We start from the raw sequence: 6,191 nt of genomic DNA on the forward strand, positions 1-6,191 counted from the left end.
TATATTAAAAATAAATAAGTAAATCATTTTTTCTCTAGTCTTGTTCCCCAAACCTAATCAGTGAACCCAGGCTAATGTATATTGAGAAAACCGTTGCATTCTTATACCACTCAGGGTATGGGATGGGTAAAAATAATGTTAGCCAAGTGCAACTGTGTGGAAAGGGTGTCATGGTACAAGTTTTTTCCCTGGTCCTGCAAACAACTAGTTCAAATTTCACATCTGTAAAATGAGCCAGTTGGATTCACTGCTCTCTGAAGACTCTTAAATTGATTAAAGTAGGATTTGATTAAACACATTTAATTAGTCTAAAACAGGACTTCCTGATCTCATCACAAATAACACTTTGGATCAGATAATTCTTTGCCATGGGGATTGTCCTGTGCATAGTAGGATGTTGAGAAACATTCATGATTTCTACCTACTGTATTCAGTAAAATCCCCCCCCACCCCCAGCTAACAACAATAACAACAAAAAACTATTTCCAGACACTGCCAAATGTCTTCTGGGGGCAAAACTGTCCGTAGTTGAGAACTGCTTTCAGTAGTTCTCTATTGTCTACAGAAAATGCTCTTATTTATTACATATTTAATATATTTACTGACTACTTACTAAGACCAAAGATAACAGAATCAGTCCCTGCCCACAAGGAACTCATAGTCTAGTGAGAACAGACAGACAGAAAATTATAATCTAATCTGATATATATATCAAGATAAAAAAAAAATGCAGAAGACAAAAAGGGGAAAGATTTAGAAGAGGTAGGTAGAGGGAGCTCAGAGAGATTTTTGGAGAAATTAATGATTAAATGAAACAGTAAAGAATGAATAGAAATTAGCCAGGCATTTCCAGCATGAGAAAAAGCATAATAGTGAGAACAATGACCTACTCCCACAAAGCTCTTTGAACTGGGGAGTGGTGAGGATGAATCCCTCAAGGACAAAGAGACTTCCAATCCCAGTTGTATATTGTCTCTTTTAACATTCCATTCTGGGGAAGCAGTTCAGAACCTTTAAGAACTCCCAACCATTGGGCCCAGTCCCCAGCAGAATAGTACTCTGTGGAGCTCTCCAGGGTACTGAACCACTCTATCTGAATTGACTTTAATCAGCAATTCCCTACATAGGGACTTGTCTAGAACCCTGCTCCTTCCTGACCCTGATTCCTGGCCATGCTTGCTGCCCTTGGCTAAAACCATGTAGTAGAAAGAGAATAGGTTTGCCAACCTAAATGATTCAAATAAGGAGACAATCAAATAAAAGATAAATTATTATTATAAATTTTGGAGTGTCTCTATGAATATTACACAATGTTTGGGTGGCCTTATATGATTTTAAAATATTGATTTGGAATTGTATATATTTTCTAAGATAACTATAACAGCATGTATCTTTTTACTCAAAAAAATATCTTTTTTTTGTTAACTTGAGAATATTTTTTCCACTGATTTTTAGTGGGAGTGAAAGGAAGCAAGGGGGCAGGGAGAGAGAGAGAGAAACATCAATGTGAGAGAGACATATCAATTGGTTGCCTCCTGCGAGTGCCCTGGTCAGGGCTGGGCATCAAACCTGCAACCCAGGTATGTGCCCTTGACCAGAAATCAAACCCATGACCCTTTGGTGTACAAGCCAATGCTCTAACCACTCAGCAACAACAGCCAGGGCTCAGAAAATATCTTTTAAATAAAGTAATAATAAAGAGTATTTATCAAAGGATTAGGGTATAAATCCTAGCTCTGCCACTTAATAACTGTCTGACCCTGGGTCAGTTAATTTAATCTTCATTGGGCATTATTTACTGCAAAATAAAAAATTTTAATCTTCAATAATTTCCCAATGCCTCCCATGCAGGCCTCTTGTGGATAGTAAATGAGCAATTACACGCATATACTATTGTGTTTCTTACATAAGAGAAACACTCAGTAAATGACTGTTTATTATTTCTTACCCCTTCAGCTGGATGCTCAGTTTTCTACTTTAGGAAGGCCAAGCCTGGTGTATAACAAAGTGACGATGTATTTTGCAGGCATGGACTGGCAGTGACCTTCTCACTTCTCTTTCTTTCTTTCTTTCTTTCTTTCTTTCTTTCTTTCTTTCTTTCTTTCTTTTCTTTTCTTTTCTTTTCTTTTCTTTTCTTTTTGTTACATGCCCCTAGCGGGCACCAAACCCAGGACTCTCTGGTCCACAGGCTGATGCTCCAACCACTGAGCCAAACTGGCCAGGGCCCCACTTCCCATTCTTGAGGACTTCATTAGAAACAGAGCTCTGAAACAGAACTAACTCTGAATATGCTTATGTTGTTTCCACATTTGGCTTCCAGTACATTAGCATCTAGCCTCTTACCCTCATGGCAAGATACTGGAAGACCATTCTTCGGGTATCTGAAAAGTAAATGCCTATATTTGCTGTTCTCCCAACCAGCAGCTGAGCCATATTTTCCTCGTTTGAATCAAATCTCAAAATTGTCAGGCCCCACAGTCTGCTCAGAACTTCTAATTAGTTTTTCTACCCTTTCCATTGATTATCATGAGCATACAGCCAAGTTTTACATCTAAGGCAAGGCTGTATTATGGGAGACAGCTCAAAAACAAAAACAAAGTATTTTGGAGGAAACAAAAACTGCAAGAAAAAATTTTCCAAATAAAATTTATGACTAATATACTTTGAAAAATAAAAGAAAAACTTCCATGAAACAAGAATGGGGTGCTATTTTTTTATAAATCCAAGGAACTTTAACACGCTCTTGAAAATGAGAAACCTGGTAGAAGAAATGAAAAACTCTAACTGGGTAGGAAGATAATATTGAGGAATTTCATCTTACTCCCATCCCTACCCAAAGAGAGCAAACATACATAGAAAGAAAACAATAAAAATAACTGAGGATAATGTCCAGCATTAGAATAATGGTAGGTCTAAGGAGAGACAACAGAGAAAATGAGGAAGAATAAGGAATGCTCAAAAATAATGCAAGAGATTTTCCAGAGCAGATGAGCAAATCAAAAGGACCCATCAAGTACGTAGCCTAATGAATGAAAGAAAGAAAGAAACTCACAAGGCACGTATATCACTGAAATTTCAGATCAGTGGGGACAAAGAAAAAAAATCTATAGACTCTCATATATATATATATATATCAGAAACATAAGCATGAAGATGGCGGTGGACAGGACCAGAGGGAGAGCAAGTGTGTGAGAGAGTGAGCGAGTGTGTGAGACTGTGAGTGGACACAAAGGTGGACGACCAAACCCGAGCAGTGCAGAGTCGCGGAGCATAAGGTCCCTGTGCTGTGGACGGAAAAGCTGGCTACCTCGGTAAGTGGCCCTTCAGGGTGTTTCTCTCTGCACTGCAAGGAGGTCCCACTATTTTGGAAGATCCCGGGTCTTCCCTGGGAGGAGGCAGTGGGAGCAGCTAGGGCCCAGCAACCTGAGCCCACCAGCACACCTGGCACCATTGGACCAGTGGACACTGTGTCAACACAGACCAGTGCACAGTAGTGGAGCTCCCAAGATGCTGGTCGTGGAAGCTGCGGACAGCCCGGAGCCCAGCACCATCCTCCATAGTAGCAGCACAATCAGAGTTAAGATAAACCCCCCGCAACAGAGGCTGGGGAGCAGGCATCCATCCCCAGGCAACAGAAGCACAGACCAGCAGCTGAGACCCATCCCCAAAAACTACAACAGAAGCTGAGCAGGAGTTGAGCCCCACAGGGCAGCAGCGGGACCTGGGGTTCCACAGAGGCATAGTTCACAAGAGCAGTGGGAAGCCGGAGCCCGAAAGAGTGGTGCGATCCAGCTGCCCGCCCACGGGACCTGCAGGGTGCGGGGGCACCAGAGAGGCCTGTGTGACCCAGCAGGGCCTGTGTGACCTAGTTACCCACGGGACCTGCGGGGTGCTACAGCACCAGAGAGGCCTGTGAGACCCAGCAGGGCTGTGTGATCTAGTTACCCACGGGACCTGCGGGGTGCTGCAGCACCAGAGAGGCCTGTGTGACCCAGCGGCCCATAACATAGGCATAGAGCTGGGTCCCCAAAGGGACTGTGCGATCCAGTTACCCACGGGACCTGCAGGGTGCTGGGGCACCAGGAAGGCCTGCATGACCCAGCTATGCACAAGATAGGCATAGAGGATGTAAAAAACAGAGGCAGAGTGAATAGAAGCTATGCAGACAATCTCAGGACCAAATGGGAACTACAACTAAAATAAAGACAAATCCTCGGAAAAAAGCAACAGAAAAGCAACAGGACAGGACCATATAACCAGGGACATTGGTAGGATCTGCAGAGGCGCGAAAGGGTGGTGGGCTGGGAGCCCACAGACAGCAGCAGTCTTAGCTGTGAGCAGCGCCCTTGGGGAATAAAGATCAAGCCCACTCCACAGCGCAGAGAGCCAGGACAGAGTGCTAAAATAGCCACAGCCACTCACCTGGGGGCTACGGCAGAGGAGGGCAGACTGGGCTGGAACTCTGTGGGGACACCCGGGATTTGGAGGACACTCAGAGTTTTTGCTGAGTTGTGGCCACAAAGGACGGTGGCCAGTGTGCTCCTTCCCAGAGCTGTGGGGAAGAGCAGCAGTGCCCCCCCTTGGAGATTCAGCTTTTTCCAGGTGAGGCAAAGAAATGCGAATTGAGGCTCATTAATAACCACCATCTATCCCACCCTCTGGAAATCCTCTTATGCAGACCACCAGAGCTACATTCCAAGGCACTGAGTAACTAAGACTACTAGCCACAAGGAAAAAGCTAGAGGATACCTTTCCTGGGCTTGCAAATCTACCCAGGAAAGTAAGACTTGACAGTGGTGTTTAATGTGGGCCCACCCAGGCTCATCCAAACACAGTAGAGGGAGCCACAAACAGCAGAACACCAACACCCACAGGGAAAATTTGTCAGGCTCCAAAACCCACTGAGATAGCCAAAATGGTGAAACAAAGAAACAAATTCCAAATGAAAGAACAAGAGAACTCTATCAAAGATGAGATAAATGAAATGCAACTAAGCAAATTATCAGAAGTAGAGTTCAGAGCCATGATCTTGAGGAAGCTCAACAGCATGATTAAGGACATCAGCACCATGAGTAAAGATATAGAAACATTGAAAATCAACCAAACGGAAATGAAGAATAACATAGCAGAAATTAAGAACACATTGGAAACACTAACCAGCAGAGTAGAAGAAGCTGAGGACCAGATCAGTAAATTAGAAGACAAGGTAGAAAAAATCAGCCAATCAGAAAACCAAAAGGAAAAAAAACAATTCAGAAACAGGAAGACAGCTTAAGAGTACTGTGGGACAACTGGAAATGTAATAGCATTCACATCATAGGAGTCCCCAAAGAGGAAAAAAATGGGCAAGGGATAGAGAATATATTTGAAGAAATAGTGACAGAAAACTTTCCTACCTTAGTGAAGGAAAAAGGCATTCAAGTTCAAGAAGCACAGAGAGCCCCAAGTAAAAAGAACCCAAACACGCCCACACCAAGACACATAGTAATTAAAATGCCAACAATTAAAGACAAAGAGAGAATCCTAAAGGCAGCAAGAGATAAGCAACAGGTTACCTACAAAGGAAACCCCATAAGGCTCTCAGCTGACTTCTCAACAGAAACACTGCAGGCCAGAACGAAATGGCATTAGGTAATCAAGGTCATGAAAAACAAGGATCTGAATCCAAGACTACTCTACCCAGCAAGGCTATCATTCAAAATAGAAGGTCAAATAAAGAGCTTTCCAGACAAAAAAAGGCTAAGGTAATATATTAGCACCAAACCAGCACTACAAGATATGCTAAAAAAACTACTGTAATTAGTAAAAGAAATAGGAAGAAATATGGAACCACACTAAACAAAAATGGCAATAAATAAGTACATATCAATTATCGCCTTAAATGTAAATGGTTTGAATGCTCCGATAAAAAGACACGGAGTAGCTGACTGGATAAGAAAGCATGACTCACATATGTGTTGTTTACAAGAAACCCACCTCACAACAAGAGACTCACATAGGTTGAAAATGAAGAGATGGAAAAAAATCTTTCAAGCAAACGGAATGCAAAAAAATCTGGGGTAGCAATACTCATATCTGATAAAGTAGATTTCAAAATGAAGGCCATAATTAGAGACAAAGAAGACCACTACATAATATTGAAAGGATTTATCCAACAGGAAGATATAACCTTGGTAAACATATATGTAACC

The sequence above is a fragment of the Molossus molossus genome, unplaced genomic scaffold (assembly GCF_014108415.1).
Source record: "Molossus molossus isolate mMolMol1 unplaced genomic scaffold, mMolMol1.p scaffold_m16_p_8, whole genome shotgun sequence".
In the NCBI taxonomy this organism is placed as follows: domain Eukaryota; kingdom Metazoa; phylum Chordata; class Mammalia; order Chiroptera; family Molossidae; genus Molossus; species Molossus molossus.